Consider the following 19,820-nt stretch of genomic DNA (forward strand, 5'->3'; position numbering starts at 1 on the left):
TCTATCACATTACCGTGATTCATATACATATATCGAACTACAAATGTCCTTTAATATCTAATTCGCTCTACCTCGGATATATATATATATATATATATATATATATATATATATATATATATATATATATATATATATATATATATTCCGAGGTAGAGCGAATTAGATATTAAAGGACATTTGTAGTTCGATATATGTATATGAATCACGGTAATGTGATAGACTTATATAATGACTACGTGCAGAACTCTAAGACGCTAAAGGCAAGATGCTTTCAGCACAAATATGCCATTTCAAGAGGATTAACTAATAATGGCATTGTGGATAATTGGCTTAAGACAGACCATGCTATTAACTGGGATAATTCCTCGATAATCTGCAGATCACCGAAATAGGAACCTGTTGGAAACCATCTTCATCGAAGGGACGTCAACAAGAAATTTAAATCTCCATCCAGGAGTATACCTTTATCCTCTTTCCTTATCTCTTGCTTAAAGAACATGCCGCCCAGATTAATAAACTGTAACACCGCCCCCTCTTTCTGATTTGGTATATAAAAGCCTGTCAACTTCTTCTATATTCAGTGTGAGCTTGAAAATGTAGAATATACTACGAAATTACTTGCTCTAAGTCCCTGTTTCACTTACCTTTCTACCTTGGATTTAAGGATAGTTATATATATATATATATATATATATATATATATATATATATATATATATATATATATATATATATATATATATATATATATATATATATATATATCTATATATATCTATATATATATATATATATATATATATATATATATATATATAATATATATATATATATAACTATCCTTAAATCCAAGGTAGAAAGGTAAGTGAAACAGGGACTTAGAGCAAGTAATTTCGTAGTATATTCTACATTTTCAAACTTTAAGGTATAGTATATATATATATATATATATATATATATATATATATATATATATATATATATATATATATATATATATATATATATATATATATATATATATATAACTATCCTTAAATCCAAGGTAGAAAGGTAAGTGAAACAGGGACTTAGAGCAAGTAATTTCGTAGTATATTCTACATTTTCAAACTCACACTGAATATAGAAGAAGTTGACAGGCTTTTATATACCAAATCAGAAAGAGGGGGCGGTGTTACAGTTTTTTAATCTGGGCGGCATGTTCTTTAAGCAAGAGATAAGGAAAGAGGATAAAGGTATACTCCTGGATGGAGATTTAAATTTCTTGTTGACGTCCCTTCGATGAAGATGGTTTCCAACAGGTTCCTTTTTCGGTGATCTGCAGATTATCGAGGAATTATCCCAGTTAATAGCATGGTCTGTCTTAAGCCAATTATCCACAATGCCATTATTAGTTAATCCTCTTGAAATGGCATATTTGTGCTGAAAGCATCTTGCCTTTAGCGTCTTAGAGTTCTGCCCAACATAAATCTTATTACGTTTTTCACGAGGTATATGGTATACAATGTTGGTTGATTTTGGGGGCTATTCTTAATTAGTTTAATCCTCAAAATATTATTATATTTAAATAATAAGTTAAAATCAGTAGTTTTTTGAAATGGGCAGAGCAGGAATGAAATTAGGATGAGATGATATGCAGAGAATATTGTTAAATTCTGTGTTAATACTGATTGTATTGTAATACGTCTATTTTGCTTTATTTTTACACAGTTCTGAAAAATATGGAGGGTAACATAATGAATCTCTTATTTTATTTTATCAATGATTTTAAACTCATCCTCTACAAATTCTAGACTACAAATTCTAAAAGCTCTGAGATACATACTGGAAAATGTTGACATCTTAATTTGTTTAGCATGGTTAAGTAAAAATTAGAATATGAAAATTATTTTCTTCATATTGCATTGTGAATTTTATGGATGGTACAAGATTATTACCTGCATACAATTAAGAATCTTGTACCATCCATAAAATTCACTTTAGAATATGAGGAAAATAATTTTATACCATTTTGGACGTCTTAGTTATTAGAAATAACACCAATTTTAGTTTTAACATATATAGAAAACCCACGAATAACTTGTCATATATTCATTTTTACTCTAACCATGCTAAACAAATTGAGATGTAAACATTTCCCAGTATCTATCTCAGAGCTTTTAAAATTTATAGTCCAGAATTTTTAGAAGATGAGTTTGAAATAATTGATAAAATAGAAGATTCATTACGTTACCCTCCATATTTTTTAGAACTGTCTAGAAATAAAGCAAAAAAGACGTAATACAATTCAATTATCATTAACAAAGAGTTTAAGAATATTCTCTATGTACCATTTCATCCTAATTTCATTCCTGCTGTACCCATTTTAAAAGCTGTTGCTATTAACTTGGTATTTAACTATAATAATATTTTGAGAAATAAACTAATTATGAATAACCCTCCAAATTCAGCCAATATTGTATACCATTTACCTTGTAAAGAATGTAATAAGATTTATGTTGGGCAGACCTCTAAGGCGCTAAAGAGGATTAACTAATAATCTCATTACGGTTCATTGGCTTAAGGCAGGCCATGCTATTAACTGGGATAATTTCTCGATAATCTGCAGGGTCAAAGATCATCGAAAAAGTAACCTGTTGGAAACCATCTTCATTGAAGGCACATCAACAAGGAATTTAAATCACCCAGGATGATACCTTGATCATCTTTCCTTATCTCTTTTGCTTAAAGAATATACCACCCAGATTAATAAACTGCTGCTTGTCCCTTTATCCAAGTATTACTGTGATGACTGTCCCTTTTATCCAGAATTTACTGTGGTGACTCCCTTTTTTCAAGGTATTACTGTGCTACCTGTCCATTTTATCTAGGTATTACTGTTCTGTCTGTCCCTTCCATCCAGGTATTACGGGGGTAATTCTTCTTTTAACCAGGTATTACTGTGCAGTCAGTTCCTTTTATCCAGGTATTATTTTGGTGACTGTTTCTGTTATCTAGTTACCAGATGACAATCCCGCCGCTGCCTGGGAAATTTTTTATTACAAACGATAGACTCTCTCTCTCTCTCTCTTCTCTCTCTCTCTCTCTCTCTCCTCTCTCTCTCTTTCTCTCTCTCTCTCTCTCATTCCTGTTAAGATAGTTGCTTCTAAACCCCCCTTGGACTTAAAGGGTTCAGGAGTGTCTCTATTCATCTCAGCAACCTCGAAAACTATAGATTAGACACTAATATCAGTTGTTTTCAGTGATTTTTTACATGTCACCCATTCCCTCCCCCTTCTCACGCCTACTTCCTATCGAGGCTGAACTAGGGATTGAGGGTCACTGGGAGCTCTATTCATCTCAGCGACTTCAAAACTATGGATTAAACACATATATCTGTCATATTTGGTTATTCTTACATGGCACCCCCCTTCCACCCACTTCTCACACCCACCTTCCTATCATGGCTGACCTTGGACTTTAAGGGCATCCCTGTCATTTCGCTTGGTGAGACGTACCTGTTCATGGTCTAATTAAGCAACCAATATCACGCATATAACATACAACTAGAAAACAAACTATAACTAGAAGTTTTCGCGAACTGTCGGTGATTAGATTAGTGTCAGTAGGATAAAGCATCGACTAAGTTGGTTTTTCGAGTGAATTATTAACCATTCGAACTTAATGGCAGTATGTGGCCACAACAGTAGTAAGAAATGGCAGAATCTTGCCTGCCTTGCAGATATCTAATATGATGACTTACTAGGAATGGGACTTACATTTCTTATCTATGAGATCAATAACAACCCTAACTAAAAAGCTATAAAAATATTCATAGACATATTGGAAGGATATGATCTTTCAAACTGGAGCAAATCTGCAGAAAATATTATAAAAATAATTGAAGGAGTACCAAATAAAATTCAAGTGATCAAGAGTCTTATTAAAAAAATTTACATCAATCAACACATTCCAACAAAGAAAATTGATAAGGTGAATATAGTGAATATACTGATTGTTGCAATGGGAAAACGAATGCCTAAAGCATGTAATCTATGTAAGGTGTGGTATAGCATTTTAAATCCACAAAACCTGATCAGGAAATGCTATGCATGCCACGTACCGAATCATGTTTAATGTGCAGAAGTCCAGCACAATAAAAATAAGGACACAAGAGTAGTTTGCTCAACATGTCTAACATGGATATATAATGATATTAAATCAAGACTTAATGTGCAGATAGTATAGGCTGAAGAAGATAAGGATGAGGAAGAAGAGGAAACCCGAAAAGGAGAAAATAAGACTGAAGTGATATAAAAAAATAATGAAAACAAAGAACTGGACAAGAGTATGGACGTAGAGATACTAATAGATACTACATATGAGGCATTACAGCAGCATACATATGATGAAATAAATTACGACATGACAGCAAAATAAAATCCCAAAGAGGCTGTGTCCAGATCTTCATACTGATGGGAAAAAAAAGAAAAGAAAAGAAAGACACAGTATGCGCCCTTTTGAAAAGAGGGAATTGCAGATTCGGTGAAAGATGTCACTACAAGCATCCCAATATATGTCACAATTATGAGATTTATGGCAAATGTGCATACCTAGATGGCTATGAGGATGAATGCAGTGATCTACGTTCCAAAAAATGCACAAACTTGAAAGAAGAAAAAGGATGTAAGTTCAAAAAAAAAATGTAGATATATGCACTCTGTAGCCATGAATTAATATTAAATAACTAATAAAAATAGAGATGAAAATGAAGCAAATAAAGAAAGGAACTATGAACATGAGGTGAAGGAAAAAACAAGCCATCCCCACGTTATGAAATGTCAGCATCGAGATTTCAGGCATCAGCACCGAGGTATAGTGCAAAGAAAAAGCACTGTATATACGATGTCAGAATTTCTGGAAATTAAGAAAAGAACAACATACCAGATCAGGTAAGAGACATGGGAAAATCCTTATTATTACCCATAGTAAAAGATGGAGATAACATGCAAACCATCATAATGATGAATGCGCAGGTTTTAGTTACGAGTAACTCAAAAAGAAAAATAGAGAACTAACCCAAACTGAAAAAAATAGATATAATGAATATAAGTGAAACCTGGTATTCCCAAGAAATTGGTAATGATAATCAGATAAAGGGGTTCCAAACTTATAGATCAGATAGAAAAAATGGGAATGAATGGGGAACCACGATATATGGGAGAGACATAAATCAGAGAAAAACATGAGAAATATAGTAACTCAGAATGTGAATTATTAGCGGTAGAATTTGAATCAGAATAATTAGTGTACAACGTAATATACAGACCTCCTAATACTAAAGAGTATGACACAATAATAGAAAAATTGGATGATATATGTAGAAATCACAAAGACTGGACTATACCTCTATCCGGAGACTTTAACTTTCCTTTCGTAGATTGGAAAGAACGAATAGTAGATTGTGGTTGTATTTATGCATATAAAAAGGAGAGTAATAGTAGTGCAGTAGATAAGAGGCAATTTGAAAAGCTATTAGATATGCTACTAGAACACAACATTCAGCAAATAAATCACCTGCCAACAAGAAAGAATATTATTTTAGACCTAGTATTTGTGAAAGAGGCGAATTATGTTAAAGAAATAATAGTGTGTAATACGAGTATTTCAAACCATAATGTCATAGAATAAACAGTCCGTTCCAAAGCAAGTGAAAACAGAGATAAGCAAGAGATGAAAATGTAGGAAGGATTTGGAAGCTACAATTTCTATAGTAAGAAAATAAAACTGTCAGAAATAAATGAAGAATTAAACAAAGACAGTGAAAAAATATTCGTAATTGATAATATATAGGTAAATACAGATATATTATATAAAATATAAGAGCAAATAGTGGAGAAGTATATAACGAAGAAGAAAAGTAAACACCAGTCATGCATACTAAGAGACAGAAGGATCTTGTTCCAGAAAACCAGAAAGTTGAAAAAAGGTCTTGCAAAAGACAAGAATACATGGAAAGTGATGGAGCTAAAATGTAAGATAAAAATGAAAAACGGGACTTACAAGAAAAGACTCTAGAAAATATCAAGCAAAACCCAAAAGTAATTTACTCATATGCAAAAAGATAAATAAAAGAAGAGTAGAAATAGGCCCCCCTAAGAAATGAAGGGCGATTAGCGAATGAAATACAAGGAAATATGCAACATATTAGCCGAAAGATATAAGAGGGAATTTACCCCTAGAATTGATAATGAAAATATGATACAGAAATAAGAGATGAAAATAGAGAACATTTATTGGACATAGTTATTAATGAAGCTAGTATTATGCAGGCTATTAATGAAATTAAAAATGGATCAGCAACCTGAGCAGATGGTGTCCCTGCCATTTTTTAAAAGAAAGTAATTCATTCTATTCCAAAGCCGCTCGCAATATTATTAAGACAAAGTGTAGATACAGGAAAGATTTATGATGAACATAAATTAACATATATTATCCCTACTTTCAAAAGTGGAGCAAGACTAGAGTCAAGCAATTATAGGCCTGTGAGTCTACCGTCGCATATTATGAAAGTGTATGCAAGGGTAATAAAGGAAAATTTTATGAAAAAAAAAAAAATGTTTAATATAGGACAACATGGTTTTGTATCCGGAAAAAGTACACAAACCCAATTGTTAGTTCACCATGAGAACATATATAAAAACATGATAAATGAAAAAGAAAAAGATGGGGTTTACCTAGACTTTGCAAAAGCTTTTGACAAGGTAGACCATAATATATTAGCGAAGAAAATTAGAAAACAATACTGTGGACTAAGTAGGAAGATGGATAAAAGAATTTTTATACAACAGAAAACAGATAGTTATTGCAAACGATGAGAAATCGGATGAAGCTAAGGTAATATCCGGTGTGCCACAAGGCACGGTGTTAGCTACATTGCTGTTTGTTATTATGATTGCAGACATAGACAGTAATGTTAAGGACTCAGTAATGAGAAGTTTCGCCGATGACACAAGAATAAGTAAAGAAATTACTTGTGATGAAGATAGGAACTTGCTACAAGGAGACCTAAACAAAATATATGAATGGGCAGAGGTAAATAGGATGGTATTTAACTCTGATAAATTTGAATCAATATAATATGGAGATAAAGAAGGAATCCTATATGCATATAGGGGACCTAATATAAGACAATCACAAATAAGCAAGCAGTTAAAGACCTTGGTGTGATGTTGAATAGGAACATGTAATGATCAAATAGCAATAGTATTGGCAAAATACAAAGCAAAAATGGAAATACTGTTACGTCACTTCAAAACAAGAAAAGCCAAACACATGATTATGTTTCATAAAATGTATGTTTGTAGTCCACTTGAATATTGCAATATAATATGGTACCCACAATACCAAAAGGATTTTGCACAAATAGAGAGTGTTCAAAGATCCTTTACAGCTAGAATGGAAGAAGTTAAGGACCTTGACTACTGGGAAAGACTACAATTTTAAAAATTATATAGTCTAGAAGGGAGAAGAGAACTTTACATGATAATACAGGCATGGAAAAAGATAAAAGGAATTACCGAAAACATCATGTAGTTAAAAATATCAGAAAGAGTAAGCAGAGGTAAATTAATAGTGCCCAAATCTATACCAGGAAAAGTAAGGAAAGTACACAGGACATTAATCCACTACGCATCAGCAGCAACAGCAGCAATAATGCAGCATCTAGTCAATGCGTTGCCAGCTCATCTGAGGACCAATTCAGGGATGAGCATAGATGTGTTTAAGAATAAGCTCAACAAATATCTAAGCTGCATCCCAGACCATACAAGATTGAAAGATGCAAAATATACAGGAAGATGCATTAGCAATTTCCTGGTAGACAGAGGTGTCTCATACTGAGGGACCTTGGGCAACCCGAATGAGCTGTAAGGTTTGTAAGGTATGGTGTGTCATTATTCATCTCAGCAATCTCAAAAACTATGGTTTAGATACTAATATCCATTGTTGTTTTTTTATTATTTTTACATGACACCCCTTCCCACCCCTTCTGACTCCCCTCAGTATTGGGGCTGAACTTTGATCTAAAAGGCATTGGGAGGATGACTATTCTTCTCAGCAACCTTGAAAATTATTGATTATACACCAATATCTGTCATTTTTTATTATTTTTACTTGTTAACCCTTTCGCACGTGACTCCCTATTGGTCTTGAGCTTGCATTTGAAGGGCATCAGGAGTGTCCCTATTCATCTCAGAGACCTCAAAAACTATGTTTTAGACTCTAACATCTGTCGTTTTTTATTATTTTTACGTATCACGCCCTTCCCGCCCCCTTCTCACCTTACTCCCTATTGAGGCTGAACTTGGGTTTGAAGGGTATCACAAGGGTCACTATTACTCTCAGTGACCTCAAAAATTATGGATTAAACACTATTATCTGTTGTTTTGGTTATTTTTACATTTCACCCCCTTCCCAGCCCCCTCCCAATTGGGGCTCAACTTGGACTTAAAGGGCATTGGCAGTGTCATTATTCTTCCCAGTTACCTCAAAAACTACTGATTTGACACTAATATCTGTTGTTTTGGTTATTATTTTATTGCATATCCTTCCCACCCCTTCTCACAGCCCCCTCCCAATCAGGGCTGAACTTGGACTTATTTAGGGCATCGACAGTGTCACTATTCTTCTCAGTCATCTGAAAAGCTATGGACTAGACAATAATATCAGTCGTTTTGGTCATTTTTACATTTCACCCCTTCTCACCCCCTTCCCACCCTCCTCCCAATAGGGCTGAACTTGAAATTAAATGGCACCAGGACCGTTACTATTCATCTCATTGACATCAAAAACTGTGGATTAGATGCTATCTGTCATTTTCTGTCATTTTTACACTTGCACAAATTAAATCCTATCACTGCTGGTTGATAAATGAAACACTGTTATAAAAGCTTCAAATGCAAAAGTTTATTCTTAAATTATAAAAGATAAGCGTGGAATTCACAAGCTTAAGAAAAATTACTATTACTTGAAAGCAACACAAAATTTAATATATTTTTTAATTAATTATTAAACAAAATTAAATCCAAATAAATTTCACAAGAACTCATTTAAGTAAAAGTTAAATTGAACAAGTAAAATTCAAAATATTAAGAAATACTTAAGATTTTAAAAGACAATGGCAGTAAATGAAAATTAATTAACAAGTGTGAAATTAATTCAAGTATGCAATACTAAATCATTAGAAACACCCAAGTTCATCAAACAAATTATGAATGCAAAATTATGAAAACACAGTAGATAACTGTACAAATGCATCACCAAAATATGAAAAAAAACTAAGAAATGGCAAAACACAGTACATATAAAAACACACTTTTAAAAAATTACACAAAACACATACACACACAAATTGGAGTATGAAAACAATTAAATAAATTCTCCTGAATATTCTAAGTATCTCAAGTATTCTTAAGTGCACTTAAAATGATACCTTTTACAATACCTTTTTACCAGGTGAAGCTTCAAAATTCGCCAAAATCACTTGAAAGGCCTGTCAAATAACACTTTCATAAGGTCTGTTCAGATTCCACAATATGATAGCAAATTTATAAAAAAAAATCTTTAACAAACTAATAGTGACCGAGAACCAAGTCTTTATGTTGCTGTAACAAGTTAAATATCTCTCCATCCAAAGAGTACAGAGTATCACAATGACAATAACTCTCCCTTCATATTGGAACTTCTGATCAACAGGATCCCAAAATGGATGACGTCATGTTCACTAAATCATTTTTGGAATGAGACTCCGAATGACCTTACTATAAAATTACTTTACAAGTTTATAAGTTCCCTTCAAAACGAGAGAGAGAGAGAGAGAGAGAGAGAGAGAGAGAGAGAGAGAGAGAGAGAGAGAGAGAGAGAGAGAGAGAGAGAGAGAAAATTTCATTCAATAACATTACACAGTCTCAGAACAATAAGAATTGCCCGGTGATTTGAAAGCAAAGTCTGAATGGTGTCTCTTCCTGAAAATGACATATTCAATTGAGGAATGTTCTCGAAGTATATGGCGAAACATTGTGCAATCTTTACTCTCAACAAGTTATAAAAACACACGTGACCTGAATATGAATTCATATTGGATGGAACAAAGACATGTTCTGTATAGACTGTTGGTGATTAGAATAATTGACTGTTCACAAAATGGATAAGAAAAAGCAAGCCTTTCTTACAGCTATATGATGGTACATTTTCTCACAACAAAATGTAGACTTCGGCCCTTTTGTGAATTCTGAAAATATACATTACTTGAACATATCAATTCTATGTTAATCTTATCATGGAATTTGAACATATTTTACATACAATACTTTTACATATTTACGATACTACAATAAGATAACAATGTTGTGGAGAATTTTCACGGCCCTATCATGAAGCTCCTCTCCCAGAAAATTAGTTTACCTGTTTTTGAATCCCAAAATTCGCAACTGGATAAATAATTTGCAATTACATTGTTCTTTCCAAAATGGATACTAACTTTACATAATATGATTACAAACTTCAAGAATTCGGTGGAGAGCTGTTTTCTACCTCTTAAGTACGATGACTGGTCACAGTTTAGTTATTTTCTGGTAATGGGTGGAGTAGCCTTGCGGATATCTACTGCATTGTCCACGATTGTTCCCTTGTTGCGGTTGTGCTCTCCTTGCCCAGTGGTGCTGGTTTGTGTGTGTCTTTAGGTGACTTCTATCGTGTTCGCATTGTTAGCGGCAGGTGGGTTTGGTATAGTGGTGAGCCAGGTTCCAGACAGCAAAGCAGCATGGTTACTTGATTTGAACAGCAGTTATTGGTTACTTGTTGATGTCTTCGGCAGTGGGAGGATGCAGCCATCAGTGGAGCAGTTTGGTTCCAGTGAGACAACCAAACTGCTGTCTCTTCTACTTAACCATAGTTATCTGTGTTTTCGGATGTGTTCCTATCAACAGCCACGGGCTGTTTCAATGACTACTGCGATCATCTGTTTGTGTGCATCCTCTTTGACAGCACGGTCTGTCTCGATGTCTCTGTGGAGATTGTGTGTTCTTTCGTGTGTGTGGTACTGCTTGAAGAATGTATATTACTGTTGGGGCATGGTTATTATTATTCTGTCTGTTTATTTATGCTGTCTTTTTAGTTATTATGTATTATTGGTACTGCATGATTTTGATTTTGTTATCTATGCTGTTTATTGATTTATTGCTGTGGTCTGTGCACCTTGATTGTACTTTGGTTTATGTTTTTTGATGTAGCTGCTTGTTGATAATTTAAACTAATGTTTATTGTTTGTGTTATTTTACTATGTTTCATTGTAAAATAACTTATCTGTGTTGAGTTTTTTGTTATTTAGACTCTTGTTTGTGACTTTTGATTGATTTATTTGTTCCAAATCCCAACTCACTTGTAAATTTGTATATAATAAATTAATACTAAGGGTATTTCAGTGGTTTTGTTAAGCTCCCTCCGTGGTTTGTCACTGTTCCTGCCAGTCATTCCAGACCCTTTCCTCTTTTCTTGTTTAAGAACTTGCAGAGCCAATAGTGGCTCATAACAGCAATTACAGGAGCGAGAAGGCCTTCTCCAACTTCAAATCCAAGATCCTGAAAAGTTGCCTTCCCAGACTCACTCTTCTCTAGGTTCACTGTTAGTCCTGCTTCCTGTGGTTTCTTGAACACTTTCCTCATAATGTTCAGATGTTCTTCCCATGTTTAGAGTATATCATTATGTCATTGAGGTTTACCCTTACTCCTTCTATAGATCCTAGCAGTTGATCCATCACTTGTAGGAATGTTGCAGGTGCATTCATCAGACCAAATGGCAAAACCGTGTATTGATAAAGTCCAAAAGGAGTAATAAAAGCTGACAAAAACGTAGCATTTTCATCCAGGAGAATTTGATAATATCCTTTCAATAAGTCTATCTTGGAAACAAACTTGGCTTGCCCTATATCATTAAGTAACTGATCTATGAAAGACAAGGGATATTTGTCAGCCACACTGATGGAATTCAGTTCCCTATAATCGGTACACATTCTAACTAAGCCATCTGGTTTCTTCACTAACACACAAGGAGAATTTTAGTGAACTGAACTTGTTTCAGCTAATCGATGCTACACAAATATTCAGCTTTTTCTTCAAAACATTTTGATGATAAGGTGATAAGCAATAAACTCCCTGTTTAAAAGGTTTTCCATCTTCTTAGATCTCGATCTCTTCACTCTGTGCAACACCTTGCTCAACATTCAGTTATATTAGTTTATCCTCCAAATTTTCCAAATTGAAGAATTATTCATCATGCTTTTAGCTCCGGATTCATAGCCATCCTTGTCTTCTGTGGATGAAGTTGCTCGCGTTACTGAAACAGTTTCAATTTTAGTTTCTGAAAAGTAAGGTTTCAAGAAGTTCACATGTATGTTCCTTTGTTGTTTTCTACTTCATGGTGTTTCAGTCACATAAGTTCTATCACTTAACTTCTCTATTATCTTTTAATGACCTTGAAATTTGTTGGTAAGGGGAATTCTTATCGCAGTTTAAGAACCCTTGAATTTATTGACCTACAATAAAACTTCTTAGCTTAGTCTTAGCATCATACCTTCTTTTCAAGTTTACTTGACTTGTTTTCAGATTTTCTAAAGAGAATTTTCTAATATCTCTTAACTTTTTCCTCAAGTTCTTCACATAGACTCCTTGGATTTCCTCTTGATTTTCTTCTCAATTTTCGCCAAGAATCTTCAATGGTCCTCTTACTTCTCCAACAGAAATCATCCAATTAGGTAAACAATTAGGCAATTTTGCTGTTTTGCTCATGGCCTTTCCCCGTTGCTCTCTCTTCTTTTGCCAGTCTTTCCAGATCCATTGTTATTTTATTTGTTGAACTTGTGTGGAGAGCCCATGGAATTCCAACACTATATATATATATATATATATATATATATATACACACACACACACACACACACACACACATATATATATATATATATATATATATATATATATATATATATATATATATATATATATATATATAGCTATACACTTCCCTTTGGGATACGTCCTAAGGCTGACAAGAGTCATTATTCCCCTTCTCTAACAGGAAATTCCTATCTCTGGCTGGCGTTTTCCCCTTTGAAGTCAGCTGATTCGGGGAAAATGGCTGCTTTTCTAGCAATCAAAATATTTAACTAAATGCTGGGTAGACGAATAGATCAATAAATGTAAACAATATATGTATATATATATATATATATATATATATATATATATATATATATATATATACAATATTGTTACATTTATTGATATATTTATTGTTATATATTTATTGTTACTTTTATTGATATATTAATTGTGATATATTTATTGTTACATTTATTACATTTAACGCAAATCTTAATATATATATATATATATATATATATATATATATATATATATATATATATTGTTACATTTATTGATCTACTCGTCTACCCAGCATTTAGTTAAATATTTTGATTGCTAGAAAAGCAGCCATTTCCCCCGAATCAGCTGATTTCAAAGGGGAAAACGTCAGCCGAGATAGGAATTTCCTGTTAGAGAAGGGGAATAATGACTCTTGTCAGCCTTAGGGATGTATCCCAAAGGGAAGTGTTTAGCTAGCTAGGTACTTCTTAGGCCTACGTCTTAAGCTCTTTTTTCCTGTGAACCCTTTGCTTGCCGTATTTTCTGTTTCCAGGATGCCCTGCTCTTGGGGGGAAAAGCTGAACCCATCCCCCATGAAGCACACCTGCCCTCGATCTCAGTCTGCTCCAAGCCGTGACCTCGGATGGATGTCCCTGCCTTCCCATTAGGCCTCCCACAGCGTTACTGGTGCGCCCAGGCCTGAGACAAAGCCGACGCCGCATTCTACAAAGGTCCGCTTACTATGGCATCCAGGTACGTCTTGTGAATCAGTTATATTGCCAGTTCTTTCCCTCCTAGTCGTAACTACTCCCCATTTTCAAAATTCAAACTCCTAATTCTCAAATGAACATTCCTTTGCTCCTTTCACTGCCTCGTGGCCATATGCCTCCCTTTTGAGATCGTCCCAGACAAATGAAGTCATTGAATATTTCATTTAACACTAAGAGTTCCTCCCCAGTGTGTTAGACAAAGTGAGTAACCGTAACCTGTGCAAGAAATCTTTAATTATTTTGTGTCCAATCTGGGATTTCCTCCAGATTTGCTGAGTCACGTGTCCAAGTCTTCACGCCTGCAAGTGCTGCATTACCGCAAGATAATATGAATAATTTTGAAGACCAGCTTTTACGTGAATCTCATTTTAGCTAGCTATCCCCTTGTGAGAGATAATATTGTTCCCTGTGCAGACAAGCTGCATTTACTCTTTCTCCAGGCCATTAAACAGCCTCTTGTAAATAAATGTGTGTAAAGTAATTAGCTGAGTTTTCTGGCGACCTTTTTCTCTAAAAATAATAATACTAAAACCCCCCTTTTTTAAGGTAAGTTAAAATCCAGTTACCTTTCATTTCCATATAATATTTTCCTTTACGTTTTGGGCCACACGAGGCTAGCTCATACGTAAAAATAGCGACTGTTTGCCAGCACCGAATCTGGGCTTGCTTAAAAAACTTGTAAAACGCGTTATCCCTTGTAAAACGTAAATCTGTAAAAGATTTTACAAAGCGTAAATCAAAGCACACATGCAGCGGGAGACACACACACGACTCATGGTAAGGCAAATCATTCATATAATATGATTATTTATAACCAATGTTAGCTTAAGGTACGTTAAGGAATTATTTTAGAAGTGGTTTAAAAGTGTTAAGTAGAAATATTATTATTGTAACAACGGCCAGAGTGCTGGGCTAATTCTGTTATTTCGTATTGTGCTTGCCTGACGAGACACGAGCACATGTGTGTAAGATAGATGCCAGAAAGTACTAGTTCAAACTAGGAAGTGTTTTGCCAGGGTTTATTGCTGTGTTAGCAAGCCTAGCTAGTTAGGAGTGTTCTACTAATAGTTACGGCAAAAGAAGTGTACAATTCTTTTGTCTGTGATATGTTAGGGGAATTCGTTTTAACTTAGTTTTCATTCCAAGTGTTGGTAACCTCTTAGCCTACCAGCTCTCAGCTTGGCGCATGCACTCTTCCAGACTTGGCAGCCAGCCAAAATTCACTCGTTCACCAACGGTAGCCATCTTAACCCCTTAAAGTTTTATCTCAACGATTTAAGTCTTGATGTGTTAACGTAAATAATATCAATCACCATACTAGTATCTATCGTTCTGCCAGAAAATTTAATGCTGTTTTGCTTTGAATAAGAAATTAGAATTTTGTGTTGTAAATCGCCTTCGCATTTACAGAAAATCAGCTGTCTTGTCACTGCATGTAGCGCTCACCGCGCGTTTCATCTCGTATCGCTCACCCGCTCGCTGAGCGGAAGTTTCATTTCACTTTGGACTTAACGTAACCTCTTTTACAAATGTTTTGCTAACATTGTGCCAACATCCATACCACCATTTTACAGGGACCTAATAAACTTACGTAAAGTTAACGTAAATCTTAAAAGTATATTACATTAAAAGAATTGTTGATGTAAAACGCGTCGTTGTAAATTTCATATGAAAACCCAATCAATTTCAAAGTAACGTAAAAATCGTTCATCCCTAGTGCATTCTGTTTTCATAAAACTTGTTCGAAAGCAATTCTTCTATTTAAACATTAACGTAAGGAGATCATTTATCGCAAGTTGCGTCATATTAAACTAACATTATTAGTAGTTCAAATAAATACAAGGGAGTTCGTCATATATAATTTTCCCCCTCTCAGAGAGAGAGAGAGAGAGAGAGAGAGAGAGAGAGAGAGAGCCTATTATTCACAAAGCCAAGAGTACTACGTCTATTACTTACATTAACATTATTTTAGTCTCTTGTGTCTTTCATTTACACTGAGTGTGATACACGCCTATGTCCATTTATTTCATTTACCGAGTACTTCAGCCAAGGACTGAGCATTTCCAAAATTACCATTACCTGTCGTTGCCCGAGTGGTCTTTTCCATTTCTTTATCCCAAAAGACTTGCATATACCGCAAGCACAGATTGCACAGTGTGCACCGCAACCTCATTACTTCCATCAAGGAAGTCGTTACCAGTCGAGGACTGGCCACCACCAGTGCACCACAGGCCTTACCATTTTACAGTGCCACTAATTCTTGACACTGTCCATCGACTGGCTGCTGAGGTACTCCCACCTTTTACTTTCTCTCCTCCACCATTACACTCTGTCACAAACAGAGTGCCATTTCATTTCAGTATACTTGAGTATACTGCATTTAGTGTCGTCCGACGGGACACACCAGCATGCTACCAGTGCCATTGCACCTGTACAGGTAGCCCTTTACCTGCGTGTCTGTCCTTACGGAACGCCCAATTCATTAGTGTTTCCATGTACAAGTATCAGTGATCCTTCGGAACACTCCAATGAATGCCTCCTGAAGTGCCGCAATACCAGCCCTAAGTGCTGTCAAAAAGGAACGCCTCCTCAAAGTGCCGCTGCACCTGTACAGACGTACAGGTAGCTATTTACCTGCGTGTCAGTCCTATGGAACGCCCATTTCATTAGTGTATCCGCTATTACGGATCACCCAAACAAGGAACGCCTCCATAAGTGCCACTACATCAGCACTCAAATAGTGCTGCCAAGGAACGCCTCCATAAGTGCTGTGCGCCTGTATTAGACCTACAGGTTGCCCATTCCAGCGTATCCCAAGTTAGGAACACCCTTAAGTGTGACTTACACAGCACACTTTCAAATTTTCACCTCATCAGAAGGTGCCATTCACAAAGTGCCACTGAGCACCCAGTCTTCTCAGACGCATTACCTCATTTGCAGAACACATTTCTAGGTGAGTGCCACGTTACCCAGTAGGCACTCCCATTCCATCCAGCACTATTCCCGGCCATAATTTTCAAGTTTATCCGAGCCTCTACTGCAGCCTAAGGGAAATGTCTTCCCCTGCTTCCAAGCCCCAGACCATGAGCTGGACTCCCGGTAAGAGGTGGTTGCGGAGGTTCTGCACCTCTTGTTGTGTGCGTGGGCATGCTGTGGATTCAGACCAGTGCCCAAGTCGATCCCTACCTTGGGACGAGAGCTTCCAGGGTGAACTTCTCCAAGGCTACCATGTAGCCCTCCCCGATGAACAGTCTCCTACAGCCTATCGGTAGGTACACGTCATGGCCGATGCCGAAGCCCAGGTCTCCCTCATTTCAAGAAAGGCCTTGCCTAGGGGTGCTAAAATCCAGAAGGATGAAGCCATTCAGTTCGAATGGATAGATGGCAACCTCTATTCTGTTCCTTCAGTCATTCTGAAGGTGCAAATGCCCTTATGGGTATAGGAGACCAGGGAAACCACATTGTGCTGCCTGGGTGTAGTTGATAAACTTCATGACGTTTATCAGGTGATATTGGGCCAAGATCTCCTGAAGCCGTATCTCCCCTGGACGCAGCTCCCACTATCAGATGCACCAGACACCTGCAGCATGCCAGATAACCAAACCTCAGTTTGGGATTTCGAGGCTATTGCCTCCGATGTCCCTGACATCCTTTCCATTCCCAAGCCTGGTCCTGATCCAGTGCCAGAGCTAGAAATTCCTGCTGCATCCAGCCGGCCTCTTACCCTTTCACCGCCTACCTCCTCCATTTTGGAAGAGGTGAGCCAGCCAGTTAACCCTGGACTTGTTCCGGAGGGAAATTCAACGAAGGATTCCTTAACCTCCCCACATCAAATCACTGCCAGAGAGGACTCTTCACCTGTGCCAGAGCACACTCCAAGCCTTGGTGACTCCACAGATTAACAACCTGTGGTGCCGTCGAGGCCCTATTGTCCAGTGCCACGGAACAAGTTCTGGAACAAGTTCTGCCGAGACCGTGGCCGCAAGGGTCACATGTCTGCAAATTACAGAGGGTGCGCTAATCACAACATTCCCGCCATCGCAATGGCCGTTACCAATTCTTCTTTACTAGGACCCCCAGCTAAGGGCCTTATAAATGTTGCACCCCTCCAAAGCCATTATCCACCAAGCCACGTCAGAGCCTATGACGACTCTGGCGCTCAAATCTCCCTGATACGGGAAAATCGAATACCCCGAGGGGCTAACGTTGACAGACGTCAACTCATTACCATTGAAGGCATCAACCATATCAAGCTGATCCTTCCGACCATACAATTGAGAGTCACCAGACCTCACTTCTCCAAAGTTTGTAACCTTGCAGTTGCAAGCTATATTCCTGGTTATGACCTCCTCCTAGGGCAAGACATGAAGTCTCCCTCGTATTTCAAAGAGCCTAGGGATCCTAACCCCATGACAAATCACTCCAAGGCAAGGAGGCATTCAAGATCTACTTCCTCCCGGAAGTACGGCCACCAACAGTCTCCCCAGCTACCAAGGAGGGAGATTGATCATTCACAGTTCCGTTGCAAAACCTGTAACGTAATAGGGCACTCCACGAATTGGCCTAGGTACCCCAGCAAGCCACCAGCAGCGGACACTGTCCATGTTCCACAAGGCTTAGCCTTCCAGGAGAGACAGGAGCCTCTGTCTCCCATTACCAAGGGCCCGCTGAGAGGTATTCCACCTCCAGTACCCGTCACAGGTCCAGTCGACCTCAACTCTGCCAGTGCCTAACCTTATCAAGGATCCTCCTACAGGTGATCCTCCAACAAGCATGGAGCTTATCACAGCCCATGGCCAATCCCAAGTCCATGAGTCTTCTTCAACATCACCTCTGTCGCCCGAGGATGAACCTCCTGCAGACCTCACCTTTACACCTCCTCTGGATGACCAGAAACTGCCCGACCAGGAGTCAGCCTGGAGTCTTACCCTTACGGCGGCTGTCGCAGCAGCTGATGTGAGGGCCTCCCCTGCAGTAGGTTCCACCTCTACGACGGTTGCTGCAGATACCGAAGTAGGGTGTTCTCCTGAAATCCCTCAGGCTACCACTGCCTCTGCTCCTGACGGCGTTTCCGGCCTTACCCCAGAGTCGGTGCCTCCATCTACTACCAGGACTGGTATAGCCAGGCCCTGGAGGAATAAGAAGAAAAAGAAGGGACGTCATTAACACATTAGTCAAAGAGCCACATGCTCTCCTTGACACCTGTGCCCGAGGTACAGTGGCACATTCAATTGCAGAGTGATCCTGGCACCTACCCAAAGAAGGTAGCCAGCCTGATCTCTGCCAGTAGATTAACCCTAGAGCTTGTATCACTAACCCTCACTTAAATATCATAATTACCTCATTACATTTCCCTCCTGGTACACTACTAACTGCTCATCATCCTCGCGCATCATTACCTCACCTTACATACTTTAACAATTCAGGTTCGATAAACCACTGCTGTGCGTACTGCACTCTGGAATGATTGCGTCTCTAATTAACTGTAATGGGTAGGTTAGGCTAATAATTTAGTACCAGGGCATTAGGGTAGTAGCAAGTGGAATTTTCAAGTAACCTTACATAGGGGTAGAGTAGACTGTCATCACAGATGATCAGTAGTTCTTACTTAGGCTAGACTACATTAATTCAGAGTTTGTAAACTTAGCATCTCCACCTATAACTTAGGTAGGCCAGTGTAGTTAGCCGTATCGCTGCTCTGAAAACCTCAGTTAGAGTAGGAGAACTGGGTAGTCGAGACGATCAACTTATTTAGCCAAGGGTTTCACACCCAAAAGGAAGTGAATGCCTTCTTAACAGTTGGAACTGTTACATTTAATGATCTCCTGGTCTACCCAGTATTTAGTTAAGTATTTTGATTGTTAGA

Source organism: Macrobrachium nipponense, chromosome 5, assembly GCF_015104395.2.
Source record: "Macrobrachium nipponense isolate FS-2020 chromosome 5, ASM1510439v2, whole genome shotgun sequence".
Classification (NCBI taxonomy): domain Eukaryota; kingdom Metazoa; phylum Arthropoda; class Malacostraca; order Decapoda; family Palaemonidae; genus Macrobrachium; species Macrobrachium nipponense.